This window comes from Silene latifolia, chromosome 8 (genome assembly GCF_048544455.1).
Source record: "Silene latifolia isolate original U9 population chromosome 8, ASM4854445v1, whole genome shotgun sequence".
NCBI classification, from domain to species: domain Eukaryota; kingdom Viridiplantae; phylum Streptophyta; class Magnoliopsida; order Caryophyllales; family Caryophyllaceae; genus Silene; species Silene latifolia.
Window position 1 is genome coordinate 32,374,156 of NC_133533.1, and position 21,671 is coordinate 32,395,826.

General features: G+C 40.6%; 1 long non-coding RNA gene across 1 annotated transcript; it reads right to left on the bottom strand.

Annotated features, from left to right (window-relative positions):
• Positions 1-17,346: 17,346 nt before the first annotated feature.
• Positions 17,347-18,205, bottom strand: LOC141594279 (uncharacterized). Its single transcript, XR_012522094.1, has 2 exons — positions 17,718-18,205; positions 17,347-17,545 (listed from the first exon to the last, which is right to left on the bottom strand). It is a non-coding gene; the product is annotated as an uncharacterized LOC141594279 (long non-coding RNA).
• Positions 18,206-21,671: the final 3,466 nt, after the last annotated feature.

The window sequence follows — 21,671 nt, forward strand, 5'->3', positions numbered from 1 at the left end:
CAAAGCTTGCCTTTCGGGAACACGAAAACATGATGTTTCGAATCCCAAAACCGAGAACATGCTTCAAGAAACGAAGGTTGCACCTTGACTTGACGAAGCACCAACAATTGACTAACTCCCATGCAAGCGAGTTGATGCTTTTCGGGAGGCGACAAATCCCGACACCATTGTCGCAATGCGTTCTCAAAAGCATCCATGAAGTATTTTTGTGGAAGAAGGAGAGGTTTTGTAGAGATGTTTTTTGTGTTTCGGATGATGAAACAATGAAGCGCAAACTTCCTATTTATACAAAATGATCAGCGCATTTTTTCAAAAAAAGAGGAGAGCCGACTTCCATCGCCAGGCTGCTCGCGCCTCTTTGAGGCTTCCCCAGGATTCCCGCTGTTGACTTGTCTCTTTCAACTTGTGCTTTCCCCTGACACCTCAAACCTCCCGCCAGGAAGCTCGCGCCTCTTCAGGATGATCCAGGACATTTTGTGTTTCCTCACACTCACATTTCCTTGTTTTCGCGTTTTACGAAATTCGACACGGTTTCCATGACGCAGCTTTAAACATACGGATTTTTCTTTCTTTTTTTTAAGGGGGGAAGGGCTAGTCGCCCCGATCCGCGATGGATCGTTTCCATGTCAGTTGAAATTCCGAAAATTCTTCGCTTTTTCGCAATTTTCCATCAAAAATCAATACCGAAAATTGATAACACGACGTCAATTTTCCTCAAAAATTCAAGCACTCACAAATTCGAGTCTTGACCTCCAAAATCAAAAATCAAATATACTCGCAAAAATCCTTTTCTAAAATTCTTTCCTGACGGTTTGAGTTTGAATTTTTTTCGAGTCAATTTCAATAATTTCGATGCAATTTAATTTACGACACGAGTTAATTGCTCAAATTTTCAAATCATTTCCTTTGAATTCCGAACGTGACGACTTGTCACGGAATTTTCAAAAGTCATTTCAAAATTTCAATTTTAACTTCAAGTCATCTTGGTTAATTTTGGTTTTCAATCAAACGCTTCTACGTGTTTGCGTTTTTGCGTATGTGCTATCTGTTGCTTGTTTTCTACACTAACGATGCAAGAACTAGTGCGAAGCGAAAGGAGAATCAACAGCCGACAGTGCTCCTCCGAAACACAACACAAAAAAGCCAAAATCACAAAACAAACCACAATCCAAAAACACATATATACAAACCGCCTTAAGCAAAATACATCGACAAACGTCTATCATACAGACACTGGCCTAAAACAAACGTCTATCATACAGAAACTGGCCTAAAACAAACGTCTATCATACAGACACTGGCCTAAAACAAACGTCTATCATACAGACACTAGCCTAAGACAACGAACTGAGGGCTATCCGCCACCTACCGAACTAAGCACTCCCTACCCTTCCGATCAGAAAAGAAAGGGAGCAACATGGGAAACAGAGGAGCAGCATTGGAAGTAGAGGTGGTTACCATGACGGTAATACCTCGTTCCTGCTCCACGACAAAAAGAAAAATGGTGCCTGGCAGATTTTGGACGACACGATAATCGAGGCTCGTAGCTCAGCGCGCTACCCTGACGTTGGCCTCAAATCGTCAGAATTCGAGGATGAAAAGGGATCAGGACAACGGATACTACCTGATGCGTGTCATTTTTATGATGTTTTTCACCTCATTCTACACGCATTTCAGAGCTCATTTGTGTAGTTTAAGCTACCATTTCCCCTATTTCCGTCTACTTTCGTGTTTTTGTACATTATTGCAGAAATGTGAAGAATTCAACGGAAATTGAGCTAAATCCGTCCCCGAGTATCCTGCATTGCATTTGACGTGAAGAATTCACTTAAGGAACGAGCTTGGTGCGCGTTTCAAGGCCCAAAAGACAAATCCACGAGATTATAGAAGTCAACTATCAGCTACTTCAGTCGATCGACCATCGCCTTGATCGATCGACCAACTGCGGTTCGGTAAGAGCTCTTTGTTCACTTCGAGAAAGATCGATCGACCGCCATGCTTGGTCGATCGACCAAGCCGCTTACTTTGATTTAGAAATTAAAAGATCGAGATTTATCAAGCCCATGAGTTATTAGGTTTAGGAATAATAGCTGCGTACTTTTCCTTTATAACGCAGCATGAGTTTTTAGAATAGGTATCTAATTTTTATTCAACTTTAGTAGACAGTTTTAGTTTATCAATAATTAGGGTTCAAGGATTAATTCGGGATTGAATACAATTCACTTTGATAATTCGGCTTTGCTCTTTTCCTTCGCAATTCACACGGTACTCTCCTGTTTTGTTCAAGTTATTTTGTTTTCTTTCATAGTTATAGAATTGCTAGATCAGTTTCCCAAGCCGAATTGCCATCTTATGTTAATTGTTTATCTTACCGTATCAATCATGAATTATGTAGTTTATTTAGCCAATCTTACTGTTGTTATCATTCTTAGTATGAGTAGCTAATTTATTTGTACTAGGATGTAGGGGAATTATAGTGTAGGCGGTATTAGTATTGACTTGGTTTGAAATCGCGTGTCAGTCGATCGACCACCATACCTGGTCGATCGACTGACCACGTGAGGTTTACCTTCGTTTTAATTTATTTAAATGTTGTATTTGACTAATCGAATACATGCGACTAATTGAATGCTTAATATATGACTGACCCATTAGATCGAAAGATAGGGAAAGTTGTTAGATCACCAATTAAAATGACTAACTATGCTGAGATCGAAAGATAGGTAAAGTTTAGATTATAAGTCACTTTTCAGGACGAGAGTCAGTATTAGTGATATTAGAGACTTGTAGCGATATCGAAAGATGCTATTTGTTAAGAGTGGACCGAGAGGACCTCTTGTTTTCCCGCCTCATGTGTTTGTTTTAGACACCTTGCTTAGTATCTTTGCCGAAACTATAGTGAACCGACCATCCTAGTACCCCTTCTTTTATCTGTTTTATCCGTCTATTTAGTTTATTGCCTTTAGCTGTAGACCAAATCAATTCAACCCCCACATTCGTTACCTTAGACTAGAATTAGACAATTATTAATTACATTCGCCTCCTTGTGGTTCGACCCTGTTACCACTAGCCTAGGTTAGTTTTAATAGGAATTATAAATATTATTTTTGGTATTCACAATGACGGGTATCAAATTTTGGCGCCGTTGCCGGGGAGGCAATTGTTCTAATTTTTAGTTGTTTTATTTTAGTCTGTTTCTTAGTTTAAGGGACATCTGTTCCTTAAACTCTTCTTATATCCTATTTGTAGTTTCATCTTATGCGCAGGTCACAGAGTGGTGAATTACTACCAATCAATCCTGAGATTGAGAAGACCTTGCGTGAGTTGAGGCGATCAGCTAGGGTATTACCGACAGAGGAAGAGCTGAGTACTCTGTCAAGTCACTACGAGAATGCTCTATTCGAGGAAGATCCACCTTCTTCTCCTGTTTCCACCTCTTCAGCTGAGACCGTCACATCTCCTGATTTTCCAGTCATGGCTGAAGAAGCGAGTATAGCTAGTCCCTCTGAGCCGACATCTGCGAATCTTTACAGAGGATTCGCATTACCAGGGGAAGACAGAAAATTCGAGCCAAAGCCTGCTTATATCAACTTGGTTGAGAGAAACCAATTTGGGGGTGCTGCAAATGAAGATGCAGCCAAGTATATGAAGATATTTATTGATTATTGCTGCTCTATACCCCCGCCGGCCGGTGTGACCCAGGACCAGATAAAGGAGACTATGTTTATATTCTCACTCCGCGATGCTGCAAGGGAGTGGTACAGAGATCTGGATCGAGCTGCTCATGGGATCACCGACTAGAATTCCTTAGCCCTGGCATTTTACAAGAAATAGTTCTTTGCCTCGAAGATGAATGCCATTAGAGCTCAAATCACGAGCTTTAAACAAGGGCCGGATGAGAATTTTCATGAGGCATGGGTCCGTTTCAAGAAATTGGTGCGAACCATACCGCACCATGGGTTCGAGAAGTGGAGCCTATGCAATCAGTTCTATAATGGGCTCTATGATGATCAAAGAGCTATCTTGGATGCTGCAGCCAGTGGCCGATTTGCAGAGAATATGGGAGAGACTAAGGGGTGGAAGATCATTGACGACTTAGCCACCCATAAAGCTGAATATGGGAATTCCAGAAGGAATGAAAGGAGGAGTGCCGAATCTCCTTCTGTAGCTGCACTTGAAGCTCTCACTGCTAGATTTGACAAGTACGAGTTGGGAGGCGCTTCTAATGGAGGTATTTACCATGTAAATGCTGTGTCAGACGGTCCTTTCGTCTGTAAAAGGTGTGGAGCTGAGGGACACGTTTCAGAAAATTGTGCTGCCTTTCAACATTATAGGCAGACAAACACCTACTATGAGCCTAATGTTCATCCCAACTTGAGATGAAGTAGCCAGAATGTCCTAAATCCAACTCCACCTCCGCAGCAGTAGCAGCAACAGCAAAGTTATGTGCCCCCTCACAAGCAACAGCAATATCAAAAACCTCCCTATGTGCCGCAGCTGCAACAATCCCAAAATTACGACTTTGCTGAATTAAAGAATATGTTGCAAAAGGAGTCCCAAGCTAGAGAGGCCGGAATGAAACTTCTAGAGAGCCAAATTGCTCAATTGGCTAGCAAGAGTACCACTCGAGCTCCGGAACACTTACCAACTCAAACTGACCAAAAAGAGACCCTCAATGCCATTACTTTGAGGAGTGGGTCTACACTTGATGGGCCCATTATGGTTGAGGACATTGCTGAAAAAGATGAGGCAGAACCGAGTCAAAAGAAAGCTGGAGCGAATAAGAACAAGAAAAAGACGAACAGAAGGTATTTCAGTCGATCGACTGACATACCCGGTCGATCGACTGAAGCGCGACAAACAAAGAGCTTCTTCTCAGTCTGTTCCGGGCGATCGATCGACCTAACCGTCGATCGATCGAGATTGCTGCTGATAGTGAACCTTTTCGTCCTCCAATGCCCGATAACTTGAGGGATCATTTGTTTCGGGGTACGACTGCCCCGAAAATATTGAGGTCAGACCCGAATGCTGATGGGTCTGTTCCGGTTCCGAAGTACGACCCAATGTCGATCAACGGTTCACATTTGAGACGGTCTTAAGAGGGGCCAAGTTTCAATAAAGAGAAGGTCGTGGACTTCCAGCCTAAGTCCACGGATGCCGGCATGCGAGACTTAGAGGAGAGGGCTAAGTTACTTCTTACAGCCCCCTATCCGGAGAGATTGGTGCCGACGAAGGAACAAGTATCTTTCAATAAATTTGAAAATGTTGTTCGTAGTCTAAACGTACAAGTACCTTTCCTAGAATTAGTCAATCAAGTGCCTGGTTATATGAAGTTTATGAAGCAATTACTGTCTAAAAAGAGGTCACTTGAAACTGTGCATACTGTCGCACTCACTAAAGAGTCATGTTCTTATTTGACTCACACTGCACCCCATAAGCTAGAGACCCAGGTAGCTTTTCCGTTCCTTATAATATAGGTACCTTCTCTATTGAGAAGGCATTATGTGACTTAGGAGCTAGTATTAGCGTCATGCCCTTGAGTCTTGGTAGAAAGTTAAAATTGAATAGGTTTGCAGTTACGAACATGACCGTTCAGATGGATGATCGCTCTGCGGTCCAACCTATAGGAGTCTTAGAGGACATCCCTGTGCAAATAGGGAAGTTTTTCTTCCCTGTAGACTTTGTGGTCCTAGATATGCCTGAGGATGCCCACATACCTATCATTCTAGGTAGGCCATTTCTGCACACTGCTGGTGCAGTTATTGATGTTGGCTCTGGGACCCTGACCTTCAAATTAGGTAAACACTCCATTGTCTTTGCTCAGACAGCTAGGAAGAAGGACCCAATATGGCCTGTCACTTGTAACACGGTTTCTGAAAAGAAATCATATTTTGTGCTTCCTGATATGCCTGTCTCTATTCCTATTCCTGTTGTAACACCTCCGCCCCAGACTGGGAGCAAAGTGGAGGAAGATTCTTCTGTTTTAGACATTGCAGGAGATGGTTTGGGGAAGGGAGATATGTCTGTTGCTCTGGCTGTGAAGGAGCAAATCATTTCGAGAGGCGGTCTTGGATGCCTGAGCTATGGCACTGATGAGGAGCTTGAAGATGAGCCTACCAGAGTGAGAAAGTCCGACTTGGACTTTGATGAGACGGAAGAGGTCATTGATTCGGGAGATGACGAAGCTGTTGATCCGTCAAGCTCTACGGATGCTGAAGTTGAGAAAGGTGTAGCTGAGAAGATAAGCACCGTTGAGGCTACCTCTTGTAGCCAGAAGCCGACGAAGTGGGCCATGCCGTGGCCATTCTTGATCAACTACTAGTTGATCACGCGCTTTTTCAAAAACTTCATTTTATTGCTTTTAAACTATTTTTATCGCTTTTGTGTGCGCGAGACTTCGCATTTAATTTTTCTGTTTAGGATTTTTAAGCACTTTAGACTTTACTTTGGGTTTTACATAATTTTGGGCGCGTATTATTGTGCACTTGCAGGTTTTTTAGACCTCATTAGCTCAAGTTATTGAGCAAATACGAAGAAATCATAAGTTACAGCAGTATTTTCAGTCGATCGACTGGTCTTTATGGTCGATCGACTGGCTGCACAGTTCCAGGAGCTTCTGTTCCTGTTCACTCTGGTCGATCGACTGGGCTATGTAGTTGATCGACCGCCCTGCACTGCTGTACCTGTTCACGACCTCTCCCTTGCTGTGTTTGGTCGATTTGCGGAATTGAGGGAGTTTTCTCCTCCACTTTATCTTCCGTCATATTATTTATTTCTTCTATTTTCTCAATGGTGCACATAATACCGCTTCAAAATTGTTTTCTCGGACTTATGCGTGGTTCTTTTGTCTTTTCAGGTACTTTTTGGTAGCATCATAGCCTCAAACCCCCTAGCTCTCGCTGGTTTGGGGAGGTTTCCTTTTGCTGTGCTTAAAGTCTTGTGAGTTCCCGATTTCCACTTCATGTCATATTTCTTTATTTTCTCGCAAATTCCCGTTTCTCTTTTCTTTCATCACATGATTTTGCACAATGGGGACATTGTGCGATTTGGTTTGGGGAAGGGTTTTGCGTCGCATATTATTTGCTTGCATTCACGTTTACATTTTTGTTTTGCATTGTTTTTTCATTTCTCATATATACAGAAAATTCAAGAAAATTGAAAAATTTGATAAAAATTCAAAAAAATGCACGTTTATTTTAGCATATAGATCGAGTCGGAACGGTAGTATTTCAATGATGACATTGCATTTGCATCATTTTTTGCCTAAGCCTTGCTGAGTAACATGTTATTAGTAGAATCGTATAAGTGCATATCTACGAGTTTTCGTTAATTATTTGCTGAACTTGAGACTTGACTTAGAATTTTGGCAAGCTACATCATATTTTCTAAGGTTTAGAGCTTATAACTGGTGTCATCTATGACCAGTTTATCTAGGAATGTGAGTAGTACTCCTTATGAGACATGTTACATAAATGTGCATAAATATGAACTTGATCTGCTTAATACCTGTATGCGTTCGGTTTGTGGTTTGTTGACACATGTGGTAGAGGTCTCCTTTTCTCATTTTACCCATAAGCTCCACACTGCCAAAAATAGCCTTTTTGCCCCGTTAACAACATCATACATTTAGCCTGCCCTTGTCAAGCTAGTAGTATATGTTCTTGGGATTGTTACTTAGTTTTTGGTAGCACTACTACAGATACAGGCTATAACAACAGTCAAAAACCGTTGTTATATAAAAAAGCGGACGTTGTTAAAGCGTCCGTTGTAAAAGGTGTTAACAACGGTTGGTTTTCTTAAGGAAACCGTTGTTAAAAATATTAACAACGGTTTTAAGTATAAAAACCCGTTGTGGAAAGTGTGACTCAATTTTGGGGGGAAAGTTATAACAACGGGTTTTAATATACAAAACCGTTGTTATAACTAAAGACAACGGGTTGTTTGTAAATAACCGTTGTTGTTTGTTCTTAAAAAATAAAAAAAATTAAATTAAATATTACTAGATGCATGCATAATTACGGCCCGTTAGAATTCCGATGCATGCATTATTACTGACATCACTGTACATATGAACGGATAATATGGAATGAGAAGGGTTAGTAATAAGATTTGAAGCAGCATTATTGAGAGATATGATGATGATTATGGCACAACTTCCTAACATATATATTAATTAAAAAGCAACTCAACCCACACATTGCTTAGTATAAATACATTGCATTATCTCAACTAACATTTCCATTATCTCAATATATTCATCTCCAAACCCTAACTGCTAAAACAAACTCTACTTAATCTTTCAAAACAAACTCCAAAAACTCCAACAAAATGAATGATTTCATCCTTAAGACTCTTACCATGATCGAGAACAACAACAACTTCATCCGCCGGTTCCTCCATATTAAGGAAAGTTTCAGGAGCTACCTTGCGGATGCTCGATCCACACAAGCACGCCAAAGAAGATGGCTTGACGGAGCAAAGGCGCGATTGCGGCTATATGACGATATAGCAAGAATGCACGAACGGAACCTCAAATGGCCAAGGAGGAGAGGACGGATACGATAGAAAGCGAATAAGATCCTCTATGAAAATATAAGAATTGCATTTTTATATATGTAATTTTTTTTTTAATTTATGTATTTATAAATATATATATATATATATATATATATATATTTATTAATTATGTTTATCTTGCTTCTTCATCTTGCTTCTTCATTGTTTTACTAACTAATTATGCGAACAATACTTAAACAAATAACATAATGGTCGATAAAAACACATACATGCAAAAGAAATAAATAGAAAAAGAAAATAATGACGATGAAACTAACGGATTTACGAGATTTACCTGATAAATACAGAACGTAATAGACGATGAAATCAACAAAGTGACGGGCGAAAAGATAAAGCGACGATGAGAAAGTGAGAAACAGAGAAAGAGAGAAAGAGAGTGTGTGTTTTGTGTTTGTTTGTCTGCTGTGTTTGTGTTTGTGTATTAAGGGTTCTGTTTTGTGGCTGCAGCAGACTTCTGTTTGTGTGGTTTATAGTATGAAAGGTATTGACAACGGTTATTAAACAACAACCGTTGTGAAATATGTTTTAACAACGGTTGTAAAAAACACCCGTTGTTAAATAAGTTTTAACAACGGGTTTCAAAAATAACCGTTGTGATTACTTTTCACTAACTTTGCGCCAATTTTGCACCAAATTATTAACAACGGGTTTGCATGTGTGACCCGTTGTTAAAACTAATAACAACGGTTTTTATAACCATGCCCGTTGTAATTGATTTTAGTAAAATTCGCGCCATACATTCTACAACGTCTATTTTGATTTTTGTGAATAATCGTTGTTAAAGGGGCGTTGTAGTTGCCTGAATTTGTAGTAGTGTAGCATTTGCTCTTATTGAGATTTTGTTGGATAAAAAGAATGAAGGAGGAAAGAAGTTCAAAGAAAAGAAAAAAGAAAGAAAAAAAATGATTCGAAAAAGGAAAAAAAGAGTTCTGTACTGTTTACTTCAGTCTATCGACCACTACATCAAGTCGATCGACTGGGTTCCGAAGGAAATCAATTCGCACAATTCAAAATCCTCATCTTATGGCGATTTTTGCTCCCATGTTGCATTAGTATCTTATGGGGAGTTGGTTGATTACTGTTATATTGGAGATTGTGAGTTTTGTGCTTGCTATAGCACCGTATCGATTGAATTTTAAGCAAGAAGAAGGACGTTGTCATATGGTTCCGTTTTAGTACTAGCTTGATCACCTGTACCTCCACTTTCCCATAATTGTTTTGCCTCTTCTTAACCATACCTCGCATATCCATATTTACCTCGGCATGTGTCATGGTCTTTTGTTGATTGGAATGAATATGTACGGTCATAGAGATTACTTTCATATTAGATTGCAGGCATGTTCTTATAGGTCGTAGTTAGGTGAGAGTCGTTACAATATCACTTCTTTATATCTTTTACATATACTCACCCCTATTCATCGAGTGATATGAGCGACCCGCGAGAGTCCAATTTGATAAGTCTCTATAGTTGATGGTTCAGCAGTTTTTAACGACTTCATAACTCGGTTGCATGATTCATAATTGCTAATTGATTGTTGGTTATTGCATTAAAATGGTTTAGGCTTTATATTTTGTAATTCGCTCTGAGATTGAACTCGTTCCATTAGGTCATTAGATCGAGTTTAGTTCTTGCTCGGGGACAAGCAAGGGTTTGGATTGGGGAAGTTTGATGCGTGTCATTTTTATGATGTTTTACACCTCATTCTACACGCATTTCAGAGCTCATTTGTGTAGTTTAAGCTACCATTTCCCCTATTTCCGTCTACTTTCGTGTTTTTTGTACATTATTGCAGAAATGTGAAGAATTCAACGAAAATTGAGCTAAATCCGTCCCCGAGTATCCTCCATTGCATTTGACGTGAAGAATTCATTTAAGGAACGAGCTTGGTGCACGTTTCAAGGCCCAAAAGACAAATCCACGAGATTATAGAAGTCAACTATCAGCTACTTCAGTCGATCGACCACTGCCTTCAGTCGATCGACCAACCTGCGGGTTCCAGTAGCTACTGTTCAGCTCAGAGCAGTCGATCGACCGCCATGCTTGGTCGATCGACCAAGCCGCTACTTCAGACGAGAATTAAAAGATCGATATTTATCAAGCCCATGAGTTATTAGGTTTAGGAATAACAGTTGCGTACTTTTCCTTTATAACGCAGCATGAGTTTTCAGAATAGGTATCTAATTTTTATTCAACTTTAGTAGACAGTTTTAGTTTATCAATAATTAGGCTTCAAGGATTAATTCGGGATTGAATACAATTCACTTTGATAATTCGGCTTTGCTCTTTTCCTTCGCAATTCACACGGTACACTCCTGTTTTGTTCAAGTTATTTTGCTTTCTTTCATAGTTATAGAATTGCTAGATCAGTTTCCCAAGCTGAATTGCCATCTTATGTTAATTGTTTATCTTACCGTATCAATCATGAATTCTGTAGTTTATTTAGCCAATCTTACTGTTGTTATCATTCTGAGTATGAGTAGCTAATTTATTTGTACTAGGATGTAGAGGAATTATAGTGTAGGCGGCATTAGTATTGACTTGGCCTGAAATCGCGTGCCAGTCGATCGACCGCCATACCTGGTCGATCGACTGACCACGTGAGGTTTACCTTCGTTTTAATTGATTTAAATGTTGTATTTGACGAATCGAATGCATGCGACTAGTTGAATGCTTAATATATGACTGACCCATTAGATCGAAAGATAGGGTAAGTTGTTAGATCACCAATTAAAATGACTAACTATGCTGAGATCGAAAGATAGGTAAAGTTTAGATTATAAGTCACTTTTCAGGACGAGAGTCAGTATTAGTGATATTAGGGACTTGTAGCGAGATCGAAAGATGCTATTTTTTAAGAGTGGACCGAGAGGACCTCTTGTTTTCCCGCCTCATGTGTTTGTTTTAGACCTGCTTAGTATGCTGCCGCCGAAACTATAGTGAACCGACCATCCCAGTACCCCTTCTTTTATCTGTTTTATCCGTCTATTTAGTTTATTGCCTTTAGCTGTAGACCACATTAATTCAACCCCCACATTCGTTACCTTAGACTAGAATTAGACAATTATTAATTACATTCGCCTCCTTGTGGTTCGACCCTGTTACCACTAGCCTAGGTTAGTTTTAATAGGAATTATAAATATTATTTTTGGTACTCACAACGACGGGTATCACTACCCCGATGTTGAACCCCACTCAGTTGAATTCAACAACAACTGAAAGCGACAACGTGGGATAACACGCTCGTACTGAAACCCACTCATCGGACGTCCGGACCTCCGCAGGCAACGACCAACGATCGATACCCGATCATTGGTCGGGCAAAGGCCGCCAGGCAGAAACACTACCAAGCCTGTAACAAAAAAACAGTCGTCACAGCCCCACCAGGATCGACTTCCTCCTCCAAAGCCTCAATGACGGACCCCATAGGTCCCAGACGATACCCTGCGGACAAAAAGCAACAACAAAAAAACGTCAGCCGGAATTTCGGCATTACGACGGCATGAAATGGATAAATCCAAAAACAAAAAAAAACAACCTGCAATGCAAAACAAGGGCAATCCTGCCCAAAATCCATTCAAACAAAACCATTTACAAAAAAAAACAAAAACGACTCGCTCCTCTTTTCAAGCAAAAGACGAGTCAAAATCACAAAAACGGCATTTCAAGACCCCTACAAGGTCCGCCAACAACCCAAAATACATTCCCGACACAATGGGTATTTTTCTACGGCTCAAAAAGGCAATTCATACGCTAATTTAAGCCCAAATCGGTCAAAAGTTCAAAAACAACCGCAAAAAAGCAAACGTGATTTTATCACACCTCAAGGTGACCTAAATTACCAATAAGGTCCAATTCAAGGCAAACTGACTCAATTCAAGCGCAAACAGGCGCTTATTTTATCAGACGTAAGACCGTCACAAAGGGCGAAAATCCAATTTTGCCCACAAACATCCAACGAAGGTCCTTAAATGACAAATACGGGTTTTTCCAACTACAATGCAACCTAGTGGGACCCACTACCCAAGCAAATAAACTTGGCATTGTGAAATGAGACGGTTTCTCGTCTTACTCACGTTTTTCGAGCATAGGGAGCGGGAACGGGGACCAAAATGCAAACTAAAAGTACCCCTATACTCCTAAACAGGTTTCTAACCTAATGCAAACATCAATTTCACTCGAAATGGGCTCAATCAAAAACGCCCAATTCGATTTTTAGGGCAAAATTCGTCCTAATTCAATCAAGCTAAAGATCAACAAATTTAAATGGATTCAAGAGGAAATACTTACCTTGAGATGACATTGTTGATGAAGGCAAGAACTCGAACAAGCAAGAAGGTCCTTCAATGGCGATTTTCACAGGTTTTATGTCGAAAATGAAGAAGGCGGAATGATGAATGAGATGCGGCCTGAACTCGCGTCTTTTACAGAAAATAGGGAAGCCCCTTTGGTTCGCCAGGTTGCTCGCGCCTAAAGCAGACCTCCCCTTGCTCTTTCAGCGGACTTTGGGCTTTAGCCCAATTTCCCGTGACAAACTTCAAACTTTCATTTGACGATATTAAAGGTCGTAATTTTCTCAAAAACAAATAGTGAAAATTCAAATTCACTATTTTCGAAAGCTTTAAACGACGGCACATGAACCGTCCCTCCAATCGAATAGTGAAAATTTAAAGTCACTATTTTCGAGAATTTTCAAGCAAATGGCGATCAAAACTGCCAATTTCAAAAATAATGGCGAAAATTCAAAAACCGCTATTTCTCCAAATTTTAAGCGACGGCAATTAAAACCGCCATTTTCAAGATAATAGTTGGAAATTGAACTCCACTCTTTTCACCACACATGTCAACGGCGGCACATAACCCGTCACTTCAATCTATAGTGAAGATTCCAAATTCACTATTTCCATCAAATGTCAACGGCGGCACATAAACCGTCACTTCAATCAATAGTGAAGATTCCAAATTCACTATTTCCATCAAATGTCAACGGCGGCACATAAACCGTCACTTCAATCAACAGTGAAGATTCTAAATTCACTATTTCCATCAAATGTCAACGGCAGCACATAAACTGTCACTTCAATCAATAGTGAAGATTCCAAATTCACTATTCCATCAAATGTCAACGGCGGCACATAAACCGTCACTTCAATCAATAGTGAATATGCCAAATTCACTATTTCCATCAACTGTCAACGGCGGCATATAAACCGTCATTTCAAACGCAATAGCAGATTTAAAATTTGCTATTTTCCTTCAAAATTCAAACAAACGGCGATCAAAACAACCACTTCAAGTTCAAAGAAGAACGACGAATGGTGAAGATCCCAAATTCACTATTCTTTCAAATACCAGCAGGGGGCTTCCTCGCGGAACCCGCACATTCCAAAAACAGTGATAGTGAGAATCCATACTCATTATTTCCCCAGCGACATCACAAGTTCGCTACTTTCAAAACAAGCCCATTCGACGCGGCTACTCCCATGATCCATTAACCGACCATACCATTCGGCTGGCGAGCCTTTGTCCGCGACCTTTCAAGGACAGATCCCGAAGATGACTCGGGTACATTTCCTTATCATGGCTGGCGAGCCTTTGTCCGCAAACCTTTCAAAGACACATCCCGAAGATGCCTCGGGTACATTTCCTTACCATGGCTGGCGAGCCTTTGTCCGCGACCTTTCAAGGACAGATCCCGAAGATGCCTCGGGTATATTTCCTTACAATGGCTGGCGAGCCTTTGTCCGCAAACCTTTCAAGGACACATCCCGAAGATGCCTCGGGTACATTTCCTTACCATGGCTGGCGAGCCTTTGTCCGCAACCTTTCAAGGACACATCCCGAAGATGTCTCGGGTACATTTCCTTACAATGGCTGGCGAGCCTTTGTCCGCAAACCTTTCAAGGACACATCCCGAAGATGCCTCGGGTACATTTCCTTACCATGGCTGGCGAGCCTTTGTCCGCAAACCTTTCAAGGACACATCCCGAAGATGCCTCGGGTACATTTCCTTACCATGGCTGGCGAGCCTTTGTCCGCAACCTTTCAAGGACACATCCCGAAGATGCCTCGGGTACATTTCCGTACAATGGCTGGCGAGCCTTTGTCCGCAACCTTTCAAGGACACATCCCGAAGATGGCTCGGGAACATTTCCTTATCATGGCTGGTGAGCCTTTGTCCGCAAGCGTGCAAGGACATATCCGAAGATGCCTCAGGTATGACTCCTTCTTATGGTTAGCGAGCCTTCGTACGTAGTCTAACGGACTTTAAACGACCCGCACGGACAGTCAACAGACTCTAAACTGTTCCCGATGACAGGTCCTTGACTCGTACCCTCGAGTCGCCTTGGTGTCGCCCTTCTCGACGGCAGGTCCTTGGCCCGAATCCTTTCGAGCCGCCTCGACGTCGCTTGGGTCTCCAGGTAATAATCTTCGATTGACCTGGGGGCTCTACTTTGACTTTCGCCATGTCCAAGCCTCAGTCAAAGTGGGGGCTCTGTAGATACCCAGTATCTGCTGAGACTCCATTAAACACCCGCTGATTATCGGACTACAATAACTTTTGGAATCGCGGCGTTTGATCGACAGTTTGTGTACAACTTTACGTCAGAAAACTTAAAACGATTTCGAAAATAAAACAACTCAAAACATTTCAAAAATACCTGGAGTGTTTAATGCACGGCGACGGGGTCGCAATGACACTGACTAGAGTCAAAACCGACACCGGACCAAAAACCGACTCAAAAATTCAAATCCCGACTCCAACAACGAGTCAAACCGAGTCAACCACAAAAAACAAACATTTCAAATCTTCTACCTTAAGTTTTCCCGGATTCATGAATGGTCAGGTACCAAACATGTGACTACAAAACCTAGGATAGAACAAATCATGATTGCGTTTGTTGTGAAAGTGACAACACAACTCGAAGAACCGCGATGTGGCTCGCGCCTCTTTGAGCAGCCCAAGTGGCCACGTCGCTCAAAACTCACACAACCACTCATTCTCCTATAAATAACCCTCAAATGCCACCCATTTGAGACTTACGCGAGTGTCCGCCCCCTCTTTTCTCCCTTAAAATTCTCGACTCGACTTCTTAAGTCACAACCCGGCGCGTATTTACGACCTACCGATCGTAAACACGAGCCTTACATATTGATTGGTACCGTCATTGTGCATTAAATCACTTGACCGACCATTTCGACTATTACACCATCACTAAACTTTTAAAACACTCTTTTACTTACCAAAACGGTTTTAAACCGAGTTTTTTCCGATCAAACGAGTTGTTACACTTACGTCGGTCACTCGCCATAACCAAACATGTAAGTATGAGGGTGTAAAAATCCTCTTTTATTATGTTTTCATTTGCTTCATGACTCTAACATGCTAAAACATGCATAACATGAACCAAAACATGGAATAAACGAGCCAAAATCGATTTTTGGTCCGAGGCGTAAGCCCTTAGGTCGCCAACTAGCTCGCGCCTAAATGGGGTATTCAGACCAGAAATCAACCGTGTTTGTTCTCGTCATTTCCCTTAACCCATTTTTCATATTTGTAATCGATTTTCACCATTTCAAGTATTTTCGAACCCTTTTCATTTTATTTCACATGTTTTAACCATAAAACATTTTTCACCCTTGGTTCCTCATACCATGACGGTTAAATCCGTGTTTCGGTGATAATATTTGGTTAATGACATTTAGAAGGTATTTTAAAGCCTTTTATTTCATTTCTTTACATTTTCAAACCGACATATTAGTCACCAACACAAAGTCATCCTTGGTTCTACATACCATGCCGGATTTTAACCCGGGTACGATGATGAGTACCGACTAATTACATTCATATGGACTTAAAACAATTAGTCCATCATCATTTTCAAAACTATTCATGTCAAGTTTGTCAAATCGAACCCGACACCGAATATTATCAAATAATGATGATTATTCGAGTCTAGTTCTTCAAATCAACAAATGCGGTCTAAACGACCCCTTCAAATCAAACCGGGTTCGAATACCCATTTTCAACACGTTTTATAACGTTTTCTAAAAGGTCAGAACACGGCACATAAACCGTGGGCTAACCCGCGCCTAAACAGGCTCTCCATTTCTCATTTTCAAAACCAGAGGGAAGCCCTTTGTATCGCCAGCTGGCTCGCGCCTCATGTAGCTGTCTGATATAGGGCCTGATCCCTTCCAGCATTAGTCTAGGACGATCCCGACTCCGGTTAACCCGGATATAGGACGGATCACTAGTAGAAAAATCCCCTACGGTGGCGGTTATAAATGACCTTTTGTGGCGGTTTTTAGAGATTTAGGGTGCGTCGTTTATCGCGGCGTCGTATAAACTTTACGGCGGTTGTAGATTGTTGTACAACCGCCGTTATAGCTCTCCTATGATGGCGGTTGTTATACAAAACCGCCATTATAGACTTATATAATACGACGGTTTTTAGACAATAACCGCCACTGTAACTCATCTATAGTGGCGGTTATTGTAAGAAAACCGCTACCATAGTTATTTCAATGATCACTTTAATTATCTATAGTGGCGGTTTTTAACTTAAAAACCGCCACCATTGATTATCTATAGTGGCGGTTTTACTTAATTAAGAACCGTTGCTATAGCTCGTGGCGTTTCTAACTTAGAACCGTCGTCATAGATAGGTATTTTTTTAAAAAAAACAAATTGCTACCTAAATTTCTGTAGCAACATCCCATAAAATTTGACAATCCAATATCGAAATGAACAAAGAATACATACACAATAATGCAACCAACTACCCAAAAACTTTCATATCGTCCGGCAGAACAATAATGAACATGTTCAAAAATTTTACATCGAAGTGTATAAATAATCACATACACATCTTATTTAATAGACTAATCAACATTTACATATACATTTGATAGCCTACACCTCTTTTACATTCTTTATCTCGTCAATCGACACTCTTACTCTTAAATCTGCAATGATACAATAAACAAAACCTATAGTAAGAAAATCAAACTACGCATTATTAAATCAACGTCTAGCGTTACTAAAAATCAAACAATGAAAAAAAGGATACCTATATAAATATATATAAAGCAAAAATAAGATAAAAAGCTCAAAAGTTTGAACTATAGCAGTACATACCACATATATTTCATGTCAGAATAAAATGAAAAATGAATTCCTTGTCTGCAGCTTGGTTTCCAGCTTTCAGTAGAACTAGAACAGCAACGAACTCAACAGTTTGGAAAAAAAAAGAGGACAAATTAGAGCAATTAATCGAACAATGCTCACTTGGTAGAATTATATATTAAAACGGAAGGAAAAAGAGTAATTCAATTTCAGCCAGAACACAAACTCCAGTCAAAAAGACCATGTTACTCCGACACTTTCACAGTTCAAAGCAACTTAGTTAGAACATCCGATCTCTGGGAGATCACTGACAGCAAATAGAAATTGAAAAAACAAGAATATAAGCTATAATGATCTAGAAGATAATACAATTTGGGAAGTGTTGTAAAATGTATAATACCAGTGCAAATTGCATGTGAGTTGATGAAATTGTTGCCCTAATTCCTAACACAATTCATTTCAACAATGCCCGTGCACTTTGCACACATACATCCAGTAAAAAGCTCATACATATTACCAGTGCAAATTGCATGTGAGTTATACGTCAGGCAACAATGGTGAAATAAGTTGCGTTCGTTGCAGCAATAGAGATAGATCGCTTGTAAAGAACATCGGATAAATATCAGACGAGAAAGGTGTTGGTCGACTCACACCAATCAACAATCGATGTAAATAATTAACAATTTTTCATAAACCCTTTAAATTAAAATGATAAGAATTGGAGTAAATATTATTAGAGAGCCGAGGTTTGGGCATTCATCGTCTTTAAGATGACTTGGGGTTTAGCAAATTGGGCAAAAATGAGAATTCAAAACTATATTGGGTTTGTAAACTTACCAGGAAAGAAGAAATGGTAGCGGACAACGGTGGCGTCGTACAGAGGATAGCGGCGGCGGTTGCGAACAATGGTAGCGTCGTAAGGAGGGAGAAAGGGAAGACGAATGAACGACTGGGGGAGAAAGGAAAGAGCAAGGAGGGAGAAAGCGGAGCGGCGACGCCTGTGATGGTGGTGGTGGCGGCGTTCGTAGCGATGGTGGTGGTGGTGTTTCATTGACCAAGAAGAGTTTTGGGGTTGGAGGGGTTCTAATTATTATAGGAGTAACTAAGAGGGAGATATGATATGCTAACCTCGATTTTTATCAAATAAGGAGTAGCGTTAATAAACCGCCACAAGTAATACAACACTTTTAACGTCGGTTTTAAATAAAACCGCCACAAAAATCTTACAGTGGCGGTTTTTAATTAAAAACAGCCACACCACATTCACGTCGGTTGTGACTTAAACCGCCATAAAACCTTATAGCGGCGGTTTTTAAATAAAACCGCCACAAATTATTTCTTTTATCACGTCGGTTCTTAATTAAAACCACCATGAATAATTTTTTAACTACTTTTCGCATCGTTTCTAACAGAACCGCCACAATAGCACCGACGCGATAGGGGTTTTTTCTACTAGTGGATCAGATGACTATTTGATTATTCAAAAATCATGTTTGCAAAATGCCTTACTAAGACAAATGGATCATGTTATGCACCCTAAACCTAATACGGTAAATGGATGTTTAATTTCCGTCTGCATGCAAATCAATCATTAATCCAACTCGACATCTTATACTTGATACTTGGATTAAATAAACCGACTCAGAAAGCTCTCACATGTTAGGTTTAAATCATTGGATGCGCATTCATGCATTTAAACCGTTTTATCAACTTTTGCATTCAACCAACCAAGATCGATCAGTAGAGGCCGCTAAACGCGGGCGGGATTGGGTGTCTGATTAAAGGGCTTCCCAATACGTACCTTCACCTCTTACTCAGAAACTTTGGATAGTGGAAGACCTTATCCAGGGCGTACGAGAGTCATTCTAGAGATAGGATGCTAAAGAGGGACGATTTCCTTATCTTTAGTACCTATGTCAAACGCTGCTTTGTGCTTCGATTTGACCGAGGTATAAAGTGGAATTCGAACGGGTTCCAGGCATCCCAAAAATTCTTGGTGGCGACTCCGAACATCTCTAATCGTTTCGAGACCCTTACCGAGGCGAAACCGACCGATCTAAAACGATCCGGTCGAAAGCATTTTTACGCCGCCGAGCGTGGCTTTCAAAAAAGACCGTTGTATGTCCACAGATCGAAGTTGGCTTGCAGGTGGGCCATGTCCACACATGCTTTATGGTTGATCACTATAGCCAGAAAGGTGATAAGAAGAAAGTGGAATCTCCATTCAAAGGACAAATGAAAGATGGAAATCTTAAAGAGAAGGGCAAAGACACGCCGCCCAATTGGAAGAAAGAAGTGGATAATGTTGAAATGGCTCTATTCGGAGAGCATGGAATTTTTCACAATAAGAATGAGAGCTTGCAAAGCTCACCCATGACAAGTATCAATGGAGGCCTAATTGGCCATGACAACGAGGAAGAAGAGTTGTTCTTCCCAACTCATGATCCTCTCAACATAGGGAAAGAAGCAAGGGAATGAAGTGGTCTATGGGATGACGAATTTGAAGGATTTGTTAACCCTTAAATTGGGAATGCTACGACCCTAGACCAAGGCTTTATAGATCCTTGTTGTAATACCCCCACATACCAAGGTGCCTTACCAGGACCACCCTAGCATGAGAGACTATTATCATCTCGGTTTCCCGAGGTTAGTATATCAAAAGTAACCATTCCACAACATTTATTAAAGTATAAAGATGTTAACGATTACATTATCTCAAACCAACTCAAAAAAAAAGTATAAAGATATAAATACAACTAAAATCAAAACAGGCAAACTCGTAACAGCGGAAGCAAGACTCGAAGTGATGACATCCCATCTCGCCCCCGTAGCTAAAGACAACCATCATCTGTCACAATCTGCTCACCATCCCCGAATGGATCACCACAGGTTTACAAAACAACAACAACAACAACAACAACAACAACAACGGGGTTAATTCACTGCATAATTAAAATAAGGAAAAGTACGGTAAAGATAAACAGCTGTTCCACAATCTATCTCCAACTCCCAATCATATCTCGTAACTAACTACACAATAAAGTGTGCAGCCCTACTAGTGGGGGACTGCAGCCTTGCCCACCTAAGCCCCTGCTCATCAACGAGCGATAACCTTGTTCATTAATGTGCACATCCCCTCTTATGGCGGGTTCCACAGAGGGCGAATCATGGGCGTGAAGCCACTTCCGCAAGTGACCCCACTCAGCCGAGGACGCACCTTGCGAACATCATCAACCATCTCAACTCCAACACCCAAACTCCAATACACCAACAACAATCAATCACAATATCGATGAAATCAATTAATCACAACAATGCATTAAATCAATTATACAGCAAACTGAGTAGGAAACCCTACCTTAGCACAATCTGAAACGAGACAATCAATCAAGCTAAAATGACTCTTCTATGAAATCTCCTTCGATATAATCAATGCGAAAGAAGGATGAACAAGACTCACGAGAGATCCACAAACTTGAGAAAGATTTGGAGATGATTAGAGTTCCGTTGAAAGTTTAGGTTTTGGTAAAAGTGATTAAGAAACTGTAAATCTCATTTATATAACTCTAATCCTCTCTAAATTAAACCGCAGAAATAAACACTGTCATACCGGATACTCGGTCGAGTATAGAGTATACTCGGCCGAGTATCCCCTACTCGGTCGAGTATTCCCATACTCGACCAACTATCCCTGGACAGTAGCCTGACCAGAAATACACGACGCACTTACTCGGCTGAGTAAGCCATATTAGGCTGAGTAACAGATTTAGAAAAACTGTAGTATTACAGATTTCCCTCCTTAAAAATGAACTTCGTCTCCGAAGTTCAAACCCAACCTATAAAACATGAACACCTGGCACTAACTCCACCCACCATGCTTACTTCCACAATGTTTACTAGCAAACTCAATACCAAGACAATCCACCAAATAAGATCAACCACCAAAACGGAATGTTACATTCTACC